Source organism: Erpetoichthys calabaricus, chromosome 2 (genome assembly GCF_900747795.2).
Source record: "Erpetoichthys calabaricus chromosome 2, fErpCal1.3, whole genome shotgun sequence".
NCBI lineage: Eukaryota > Metazoa > Chordata > Cladistia > Polypteriformes > Polypteridae > Erpetoichthys > Erpetoichthys calabaricus.
Genome location: NC_041395.2, coordinates 41,581,201 through 41,593,248, shown reverse-complemented (window position 1 = coordinate 41,593,248; position 12,048 = coordinate 41,581,201). Strand labels below are relative to the sequence as shown.

The window sequence follows — 12,048 nt, the reverse complement described above, 5'->3', positions numbered from 1 at the left end:
TTCTTTGTTTGATTTCACTGTAAGTCTCAACATTATGCTCAGTAGTTTATTATTCTCTCTATGTGAACAATTACAGGTAATATTCTTTCAGCAGTGGCATTAAAAAAACAAGAACATTGTATTATGTCAATTTTCTTAATACTGTGTGTAGTTTAGGGTTATTGAGGACTTTAGTGGAGTGGAGTCCAGCAGTAACAGGTGAAAGGCAGGTGTCCATGCTACCTCAGTTTATTCTCAGGCAAAATGGAGAGAGAAACATTGTGTGTCATTGCCTTTTGATGTCACAAACGGGAGTATCTTTTGCAAGGTTTCTTTCCAAATCTGTTACTGCAGCTTCAGGGTAAAAAGAGGATCCTCATCAAGGTGCACTTCAAGTATTAACCTTACACAAGTCAAGTGAGGATTAGTATCTTTTCCAGAGATAAAGGTGTAATTAAAGTTATTTAATGTGATTTAATGGTATCAAGTTAGAATAAAAATCAGTTTAATTTAACAGTAAATGTTAGGTACAGGAATATGTTTTGGCACATTTAGATCTGCTAAACACGAGCATCACACAGGTTCTTAAAAAGCATTATAATGTCACACTGGGCAGTATACAAGAGGTGGGGAGACACACAAAAAGCACAGTTCATAATGTGTGCTCACAGCACAGCGTAGATATATGAGATACTTCACAGGTGGCGCAGTAGTAGTGCTGCTGCTTTTCAGTAAGGACACTGTGGAAGATCGTGGGTTTGCTTCCGTGTTTCTCCCTGTGTGGATAGCGCTTTGAGTACTGAGAAAAGCGCTATATAAATGTAATGAATTATACAGACTTTTGCAATTGGAGAACATGTTGGTTTTTAAAAGAAACAACTTTTAATAGTTAAAGGCATTGGAATAATAACTAGTGTCATTAAAACCTAAGGAAAAAATCTGAAAATATATACAGTTCAGTAACAGTTGTTTCAGGAAATACTTTATTTTCTATGAATGTTTGTATTTTATTTATTTTTTGTTTTGTTTTCATTTTATTCTAGTAATCTTTCAGAATTCTCCAAAAATTAGAAAATGCATAATTGTCCATCTTAATTATTTTGGTGCTTAATGTGTAACCAGAGATTTAAAATGTTCTCTTTCAGAATATGATGCACTCAGGGCTAAATATGGTAAGAATGTTATCTTTATGTTGCACAGTATCTTGCTCGACTTGATCATTTACAGAAAGCTCTCTCAAAGTACAGCGAGGGAATCAAAGATAGACTGGTTTGCTATGTTGTAAAGTAGTGTTTCTCAACCAGTGGGTTTTACCCCAAATGTGAGTTGCTGAACACCCTAAATGCTTCATCAACTTTAGTTTAAAAGAAAAATGCAATTACTTCATTAGGAAAGCCAGTGAGCAGGGACAAGTTCCTCAAATGCCTTGTATCAGACTCACAACATTCATCCCAAAAACTTAAACCAAATAGAAATCTTTTAAGAACATACAATCCAGATTTTCTGAGGTATGCTGAGCAACAGCCATTACGCATTTTCTGTGGTTATCTGTGATGCGATATTAACAAACAAATTCATGAATCCTTCAGCAACAAAGACATTTGAAAATAAAATATGTTACTTAAAAAACTAAATTGTTTGACTTTTTAAAATGAATAATTCAAATCTTATCTCTTCATAAAAAACATTTTAGTATGTTTGTACAACAAGCCAGCATAAACTAAGGGCATCATCTCATTGCACATTCAATTGCTAAATACTGTTTAAGAAAGCGCACCAAATTGCAAAACAGTTTGTCTTGCCTTATGCAGTAGATATCTGCACCGAAATTGACGAGTCACCCTCAGCACAATAAAACATATTACTCTATGAATTTTGTTTACTTACCCCTGATTTTAGCAAACTTGTGAAAATTGGATATAAGTGTAGGTTACCTATTGAAAAGACAAATTAAAACTAAATTTGTTCCAGTATTAAATATGCACGTGTCAAGCAATTTTACATTGAATATCGTGTATTTAATCTGTTATGTACACTGTATTTAAATGCTGACTATGTATTTACTGTTATTTGTTAATGCGTGCCATTCACAGAAAAATGCTGGTTTATTTACTTTAAAATTGCTGATTATAATGAGTTATCAGTGAATAAAAATTGATAAAATGTGGAGCTTTAGACTAGAAGGGTTGAGAATCACTAGTGTAGACTCAGAGAATGGTATGACAATCATATTGGTACCTTACACTATATGCATGATGTTATATTTTTTGCTGGACTTTGTGCTCTTTTGTTGATTTGCAAGTCTGTGGAATCCACTAAGGGGAATTTCTGCACCCATACACAAACTAGACTGCTCTCCTTTTACTTACTCTTCTATTGGATATATTATTATCCTATTGTTTATTCATTATCTTAAATACTTTGGTATTAAGCTTTAGATTACTGTAAGTGAGGTTGTATTTCCTTTGAAGGTTAATGTTTTATGTTTGTTTTAGACATTATTGCTCTCTTTTTTCAGTAAACTCGCATCCCAGGGGGTTAGTACCTCAGCTGGTTAAAATCCCCTTTGATTGTGAGGGTCTCCCTTTCCCTGTAACATGTAAAGAGTGATTTTCTGGTTTTAAGATATGCTTTAGTTTTAGTTTTTATGTAGTTTTTAATTTTGTGTTTTAGGTTTTATTTTTATTTATTTATTTAATTCTTTTTCATTTATTTTTAGTTTTTCAGTTACCAACTTTTAATTTTTGTTACTTTTTTTTAGTTTTGCATTACTCATCAAAAATGTGGACAAGTGTGAAAAACACAATTTTTCTTTATAATGTTCGAAATCGATGTAATTCATGTTGTACCTGTCAACTTAATACATACTATTTTACTATCTGTGACAAAACTCTTGTTTTCTTATCATAATGTGAGAGTTCAAGGCTTCCAATATAATCAAAAAATGCAAGAATCAAATAACAAGTGTGCTGTGATGCCATTAACCTGAAACAAGTTTAGTTACGTTTTTTTAATTTCAAAAGCACTTTTTTATTTTTGAAATTCCTTTTGCAAGCAGTAAGATCATTGCATGCATATCCTGTTATTTTATATTTATTTTTGATATCTCCTTCTATGAGCCATATGAGATCTACCCATTTTGATACTCTGAAAGTGTTTTTTTTTTCAGGTAATTCTTATTTTACATATTTTTTTAAATACTGTTTAAGTCATTACTTGAACTCTGTTAATAAACAGATTTTGGCAATTGAGAGACCTTAATGGCAAACTTCTAATAAACAATATCTCAAGTTACGCTCACTCAGTGACATACACATTGGGAGAACATTGAAACTGCATAGACACACAGACCAGGCTGGCAATGAAACCTGAACTTATGGCGCCATGTGATAGTAATATTATTATTGTTTTAGTTTAGACCTACTGCAAAGTAAACATTTGAAGGGAGATCCCCTGTTAAAAACTTTACAAAGATGCATCATTCTAAATATATTAAGATTATTTGTCATATTTAAAATCAAGTTGGACTGTTTGAAGGCAAAGTCAGGGAGGCGAGATTGCGTTGGTTTGGACATGTGCAGAGGAGAGATGCTGGGTATATTGGGAGAAGGATGCTAAGGATAGAGCTGCCAGGGAAGAGGAAAAGAGGAAGGCCTAAGGGAAGGTTTGTGAATGTGGTGAGAGAGGACATGCAGGTGATGGGTGTAACAGAACAAGATGCAGAGGATAGAAAGATATGGAAGAAGATGATCCGCTGTGGCAACCCCTAAGAGAAGCAGCCGAAAGAAAGAGAAAACATTTTCAGACTATTTAGCTGTATCTTCTAAATGTGTGGTATTTTTTAGTTTAAGTGCCTTTTCATTGAAGTGTAATGAAATTTGCCTGCAATTTGCTGACAGTGGAACACTTTTCACTGACCGTCAATTTTGGCAAATGAAATCCACAGAATAAGTCATTGACAAGTGTTGAGGCTTTTGTAATCAGTTCTAGAAGGGAAAGATTAACTGATAGATGAAAAGACCAATAAAATCCGCAGTCTCAGATGCCAGCAGTGAGGGATACTTAACACATGCACACAAATCAATGATCATTCTGAACTAAATTTATGACTGCATGGACAGGTTTTAAATATTATTTAATAAATATACCAGCAGCCACACACTTGTGTATACATTATGCACAAAATGATTGTGGTGAAAGTTAAAATTACAAAAAATTGCTTCAACTTTGTTTGTTTTTTTTTCATTTTTATTTAGATCTAGTTTACATTCAGAGATATGATGATTTTTTTTCATTTACAACATATTTTTGTTTTAGTTTTCATTATAAGGAATAACACTGGTATCATGTAACCATGTTAGGTAAAAATGCACTATCACACAGCTAGTACTGGTTAGCAAAGTTTCTCTTTTCAAATGATTAAAAATATTACAGTTTTTAACCTGTCTTTTCTCTGTTTGTTTGTGTTTATTCATTACTGTCTGTTATTAGATACAACTAAGACGGCAAGTTTCACATTTTCTTCGGTAAACATGACTAAATAAAAACCTTGAACCTTAGGCAAGTACATAGTGGAAGAATGTCAGTATGTGTGAACTCTCTTCAAGGTCACCATCCTTAAACCTGTATGTCCCAAACGGCTATCACATTTATGAAAAGAAAAACTCTCTTAAAAATATTTACACTAACATTCCTTTCCTTCATTTTACCTTATTACAGATGATTTAGTCAAGCGTGATGACAGTAAGAAATGGAAAGAAGGTATGTATTCATGTTTAAATTCACAGTATATGAAACATTCACTTTTAACAAAATCCCAAAAAACAGAAGCTAAATGTGAAGAGCACATAAAATGAATTATTTTAAATTTATTTAGCATTTTTTTATAATTAAATAATGTAAATCTGAGTCATTTGAACACATGAGAAGAAAATACAATTGTCTGCAACTGGGATATAATTACTCCTAAGGCCTAAAAATACACCAAGAATCGCCTGCTTTTGAAATGTACTTTGTTTGATTTCACTGTAAGTCTCAACATTATGCTCAGTAGTTTATTATTCTCTCTATGTGAACAATTACAGGTAATATTCTTTCAGCAGTGGCATTAAAAAAACAAGAACATTGTATTATGTCAATTTTCTTAACACTGTGTGTAGTTTAGGGTTATTGAGGACTTTAGTGGAGTGGAGTCCAGCAGTAACAGGTGAAAGGCAGGTGTCCATGCTACCTCAGTTTATTCTCAGGCAAAATGGAGAGAGAAACATTGTGTGTCATTGCCTTTTGATGTCACAAACGGGAGTATCTTTTGCAAGGTTTCTTTCCAAATCTGTTTTTGCAGCCTCAGGGTAAAAACAGGATCCTCATCAAGGTGCACTTCTAGTATTAACCTTACACAAGTCAAGTGAGGATTAGTGTGTTTTCCAGAGATATAGGTGTCCTAGTAATTAAAGTTATTTAATGTGATTTAATGGTATCAAGTTAAAATAAAAATCTGTTTAATTCAACAGTACATGTTTGGTACAGGAATATGTTTTGGCACATTTAGATCTGCTAAACACGAGCATCACACAGGTTCTTAAAAAGCATTATAATGTCACACTGGACAGTATATAAGAGGTGGGGAGACACACAAAAAGCACAGTTCATAATGTGTGCTCACAGCACAGCGTAGATATATGAGATACTTCACAATGGTTTGGGAAAACATTTGTACATTTTTTTGCAATTGGAGAACAGGTTGAGTTTAAAAAGAAACAACTTTTAATAGTAAAAAGCATTGGAATAATAATTTGTGCCATTAAAACCTAAATAAAATATCTGAAAATATATACAGTTCAGTAACAGTTTTTCTGGAAACACTTTATTTTCTATGTATGTCTGTATTTTATGTAATTTTTTTTTTGTTTTTTTTTTCTTGTTATTCTAATAATCTTTCAGATTTCTCCATAAATAAGAAAATGTATAATTGTTATCCATCTTAATAATTTTGGTGTTTAATGTGTAACCAGACATTAACATTTTTTTCTTTCAGAATATGATGCACTCAGGGCTAAATATGGTAAGAATGTTAACTTTATGTTGCACAGTATCTTGCTTGACTTGATCATTTAAAGAAAGCTCTCTCAGAGTACAGCGAGTGAATCAAAGATAGACAGGTTTGCTATGTTGTAAAGTAGTGTTTCTCAACCAGTGGGTTTTACCCCAAATGTGGGTTGCTGAACACCCTAAATGCGTCATCAGCTTTAGTTTAAAAAAAAATGCCTTTGCTTCATTAGGAAAGCCAGTGAGCAGGGATAAGTTCCTCAAATACCTTGTATTAGACTAACAACATTAATCCTAATAACGTGAACGAAATTGGAATGTTTTAAGAACATACAACCCATATTTTCTGAGGTATGGTGAGCAACAGCCATTATGCATTTTCTGTGGTTATCTGTGGTACGATATTACCAAACAAATTCATGAATCCTTCAGCAGCAAAGACATTTGACAATAAGATATGTCACTTACAGATCTAAATTGTTTGACTTTTTAAAATGAATAATTCAAATCTGAACTCTTCATTAATAACATTTTAGTATGTGTGTACAACAAGCCAGCATGCAGTCAGGGCATCATCTCATTGCACATTCAATTGCCAAACATCTTCTTTCTTCTTCTTTGATCCCTAGCTGGCGTTGGGTCTGGATCGGCTCCTAAGCCCATAAGCTGCTGTGGGTGCCAATGGTTGTCGGATCTCCTTCACAACTCATTTCTATGCAGGACGATCGTTGGCGGTTGTTCTGGTCTCGTCGAGATTTATCCTGCGATTTCTGATGTCATCTTCTACCTGTTTTAACCATGTTTTCTTCGGTGCTGTTTGTTGGATTCGCCACTGGGTGGGTCGTTCACGCCAGAGGAGTTGGTGTGGTAGTCGGCTCGCATCCATTCGACATACATGGCCAAACCATCATAGTCGACGTGTTTGAATTTGTTCCTCGATTGGCGGTTGGTTGTCACATCTCCGTCGGATGTCCTCATTTCGAAGGCGGTCTCGGAGTGATACTCGTAATATCTGCTGGAGGCAACGCATCTGGCAAACTTCGAGTTTGTTGAGGTCCGCCTTGAGCACCGTCCACGTTTCAGATCCATAGAGTAGAATCGGCAGGATCAGCGTCCGGAAAAGTCGGATTTTGGTCGGAATGGAAATATTGGTTCGCTTCCACAAGCACCACTTTAGGGAAGCAAATGCTGTGGTTGCTTAACCTATTCGACTGTGGATCTCCGCCGTGGACGCGACTTTCTTCTGTTCGATCAGTGAGTCAAGGTAATTGAACTGCTGAACTTGCTGTATTTGGATGCCGTCGAGGTGGACATTGGCAGGCGATCCATCTGTTGTCAGCACCTTCGTCTTTTCAGTCTTTATCTTCAATCCATATGACTGGGCGGCGCGGGCGATCTTGTAGAGAGCGTCCGTAGCTTCGCGTCATTCTCAGCCAGCACACTGCTGTCATCTGCAAACATTAGATCTGTCTCGGTGCCATTTTCATCGAACTGGACTCCGCGTCTGCCCCCGAAGGCTTTCCTCATAATGGCGTCGAGTACGATGTTGAAGAGCAGCGGTGAGGCGACGTTTCCCTGGCGAACTCCAGTGCGAATGGTGAGTTTAGTCGACAGCTCGTTTCGGATGCATATTTGGCTCGATGACCCATTGTAATTGTCCCACAGTAGCTTGATGACTTTTGGTGGGATGTGCTCGGTCTCCAGCGTCATCCAAAGTGCTGGCCAATTGATGAAGTCGAACGCAGATCGAAAGTCAATAAAGACGATGACCGTCCGTTTCCCACATCGAATTCGCTCCTCCATAACCTGGCGAAGGCTGAATATCTGGTCACAGCAACCGCGGCGAGGCCTGAAGCAGGCTTGCTCCTCGCGGCTCGTTTGTTCGCGATGTTTCTGCAGGCGTGATTGGATTACTTTCATGAAGACTTTTCCAACAATCGAGAGCAGACTGATGCCACGGTAGTTTTGGCATTCTCGGTTTTCGCCTTTCTTGAAGATTGGGATAATGATGGCCTTCTTCCATGTTCTTGGAATCGTCTCCGTACGCCAAATGTTTTGCAGAAGCAGGTGCACTCGCTGGAGGAGAACATCACCGCCAGCCTTGATCGATTCCGCGGTGATCGCATCCACACCAGGCGCTTTACCATATTTCAAAGTCCGGATGGCCATCTTCACCTCCGCCAGGGTCGGTTCATCATCAGACATTCGGGTCTCCGGTGCCTCGATGAGTGGCGGCTCTGCTAGTGGTCCTTGTGGCGGGTCGTGGTTGTACAGTGTCTCGAAGAACTCCTTCCAACGCTGTAACCGCTCAGTCGATGATCGTACAAAGGTGCCATCGGCTTTTCGGATGTTGTCGTTCATTGATTTGGTTTTTCCACTCAGGCGTCGGAGCGTACGATAAATCGTGTGGTACTCATGCTTTGAGGCCGCTTCTTCCAAGTCGGCCGCTACTTGGTTCCAGTAAGCCTCGCGTTCTTTCTTCATTTGACGTCGGACGTCCTTGTTGAGCTGGCGATATCGCTCAAAGTCGACCAGCTTTACACTTTTTCGTTCATCTACCATATCGAGGCATTCATCGGATATCCACGGCTGTGTTCGGCGGCGTGTGGGAGGACATAGTTCTTTGGCGCTTTCCATGATGGCGTTCGAAACTTGTTGCTCTTCGACGTTGACGTCTTTGGATGGCACCAATGCTGCGAAACGGTTGGATAATGCTATTTGAAATTCCGCCTTGCGAGCGCGATCTGACAAGCATTTCCAATCAAGCTTTGCCGATGGGCACGATTTGTATTTGGCTCTTTGCAGTCGAAGTTTGACCACGGCATACACAAGATAGTGGTCTGATCCACAGTCCGGGCCACGCATCGAACAGACATCCTTGAGTGATGATCGGAAACGGGAGTTGATCAGGATGTAGTCCAACATTGCCGAGTCGTCGCCTGTTGGATTTCGCCATGTGAGTTGATGCTTCTTTGGATGTTGAAATTGGGTGTTTCCGATGATAAATTTGTTGGTGTTGGTGAAGGACAAGAGGCGCAAACCGTTGTCATTGATTACACCATGTCCAAAACGACCCATCATGCTCTCCCACCCAGTCCGATCGGCGCCAATGTGGGCGTTGAACTCTCCAGCCAGTATAATCAATTCGGTCTGTGGGATCGAATCCAACGTGTGTTGTAGTTGGTTGTAGAAATCATCCATGGCCGGGTCTGGGTTTGTCTCGTTTGGTGCGTATATGGTGACGAGGTGAGGTGAGCACTGCAAGACGATTAGAGATCAGCTGGTATGCAACGACGCTATTGACTGCGTGACGGGCAACCATGAATCCGACCCCTGCTTCTCGCTTTTCTCCACCCGAGTAGTAGAGTACCATCTGGTTGTCGATGAGTGGTGGTTCGACGACCATCTGCCCTGATCCTATGAGTCGTAGTTCAGATAAAGCTGCGATGTCTATTTTGCAGCTCAGCAGTTCTTTGGCGATGATTTCTTTTTGGCCGACGTGATGACCAGTTCGAACGTTCCACGCGGCGATTCCTATTTCCATTATTGGTATGATGATCTTTCGGTTTCTTCGACCATTAGCCCATTTTTCACCAGCCTCCTAGTTCCCCAATACTGGCGCATCGGCTGCCCCGGATGCGGTAGCATTAAACGAAGAATTTGATTTGGAACTGGCCATTGGTTTCATGCCTGTTTTCCCCGGTCTGCCAGTTCTGGTCACTTCGGCAGGGCGACCACCTTCCTCCTTTTTCAGCCGGGCTTAGGACCGTCCTTGGTGGAATTCCATCCTTGGCGGATTTACCAAACATAAGAAAGCGCACACAATTGCAAAACAGTTTGTCTTGCCTTATGCAGTAGATATCTACACCAAAATTGACGAGTCAGCCTCAGCACAATAAAACATATTACTCTATGCATTTTGTTTACTTACCCCTGATTTTGGCAAACTTGTGAAAATCGGATATAAGTGTAGATTACCTATTGAAAAGACAAATCAAAGCTAAATTTGTTCCAGTATTAAATACGCACATGTCAAGTAATTTTAAGGTGAATTCTGTGTGTATTTAATTTGTTATATACCCTGTATTTAAATGCTGACTATGTATTTTCTGTTATTTGTTAATGTGTGCCATTCACAGAAAAATACTGGTTCATTTACTTTAAAATTACTGATTATAATGAGTTATCAGTGAATAAAAATTGATAAAATGTGGAGCCTTAGACTTGAAGGGTTGAGAATCACTAGTGTAGACTCAGAGAATGGTATGAAAATCATATTGGTACCTTACACTATATGGATGAAGTTAAATTTTTGCTGTACTGTGTGCTCTTTTGTTGATTTGCAAGTCTGTGGAATCCACTAAGGGGAATTTCCACACCCATACACAAACTTGACTGCTCTCCTTTTATTTACTCTTCTATTGGATATACGGTATTATTATCCAATTGTTTATGTATTAAATGCTTTTGTATTAGGCTTTAGATTACTGTGAGTTTTTTCTTCCCTTGAAGGTTAATGTTTTATGTTTGTTTTCAACATCACTGCTCTCTTTTTTCAGTGAACTCACATCCCAGGGGGTTAGTACCTCAGCTGATTAAAAGCCCATTTGATTGTGAGGGTCTCCCTTTCCCTGTATCATGTTAAGAGTGATTTTCTAGTTTTAAGATATGCTTTAGTTTTAGTTTTTATTACTTTTTAATTATGTGTTTTAGGTTTTATTTTTTTTTCTTCTTTTTCATTTAGTTTTAGTTTTTCAGTTACCAACTTTTAGTTGTTACATTTTTTTTAGTTTTGCATTACTCATCAAAAATGTGGACAAGTATAAAAACACAGTTTTTTTATAGTGTTCGAAATTGATGTAATTAATTTTTTACCTATCAACTTAATACAGACAATTTTACTATCTGTGACAAAACTCTTATTTTCTTATCATAATGTGAGAGTTCAAGGCTTCTAGTATAATCAAAAAAATGCAAGAATCAAATAACAAGTGTGCTGTGATGCCATTAATTTTATTTTTGAGATTCCTTTTGCAAGCAGTAAGATCATTGCATGCATATCCTGTTATTTTATATTTATTTTTGATATCTCCTTCTGTGAACTATATGAGATCTACCCATTTTGAAACTCTGAAAGTGTTTTTTTTTCAGGTAATTCTTATTTTACATATTTTTTAAAATACTGTTTAAGTCATTACTTGAACTCTGTTAATAAACAGATTTTGGCAATTGAGAGACCATAATGAAAAAACTTCTAATAAGCAATATCTCAAGTTACGCTCCCTCAGTGACATACACATTGGGAGAACATTAAAACTGCATAGACACACAGACCAGGCTAGCAATGAAACCTGAACTTATGGCACCATGTGATAGTAATATTGTTATTGTTGCTTTTATTATTATTATTATTATTATTATTATTAATACATTTTATTCGTATAGCACCTTTTGAATGCTCAGAGTGCTTCAGAATAGTCAAAATAATACCATAGAAATAAAAGCAAAGATGACTTTACTAACACAGGAGACAAACTAGTAGCAAACATTAATAAATATTTGAAAATCAAAGTATTGAATTAAATTAAGAAACAAGCAAGAGAAAAAAGAAAACTTTCAACAGTTACATGTAGGAATATAATTGTTGATGTTACAATTACCCGAGACACTTAGAGTAAGGAACAATGAATAGGATAAGAGTGGATTTCATTATCAGTTTTGCATCCTCAGCCATTCAATGGCTGTTCATCTGCTAGACCTACTGCAGAGTTAACACTTGAAGGGAGATCCCCTGTTACAAACTTTACAAACCTGCATCATTCTAAATATATTAAGATTATTGCATGTCATTCATTTGCTATCAATGAAATATTTAACATAGAGCAGTTCATCATGATAGTGCAGCAGGAATGTTCCCTCTCACACCACACCACTCATGATTTTATATCAGTACTAATAACCTAATTAAAACTAAGCACATATGTGTAATGTCACCTTAGTTGATAACATTGACTCCATGCTCCG

The 12,048-nt window shown here is 37.3% G+C and overlaps 1 protein-coding gene across 1 annotated transcript in view; it reads left to right on the top strand.

The window, feature by feature from the left end:
* LOC114644513 (uncharacterized) overlaps positions 1-12,048 on the top strand; it is a 216,685-nt gene that overhangs the window by 140,968 nt on the left and 63,669 nt on the right. The window lies entirely within an intron of this gene.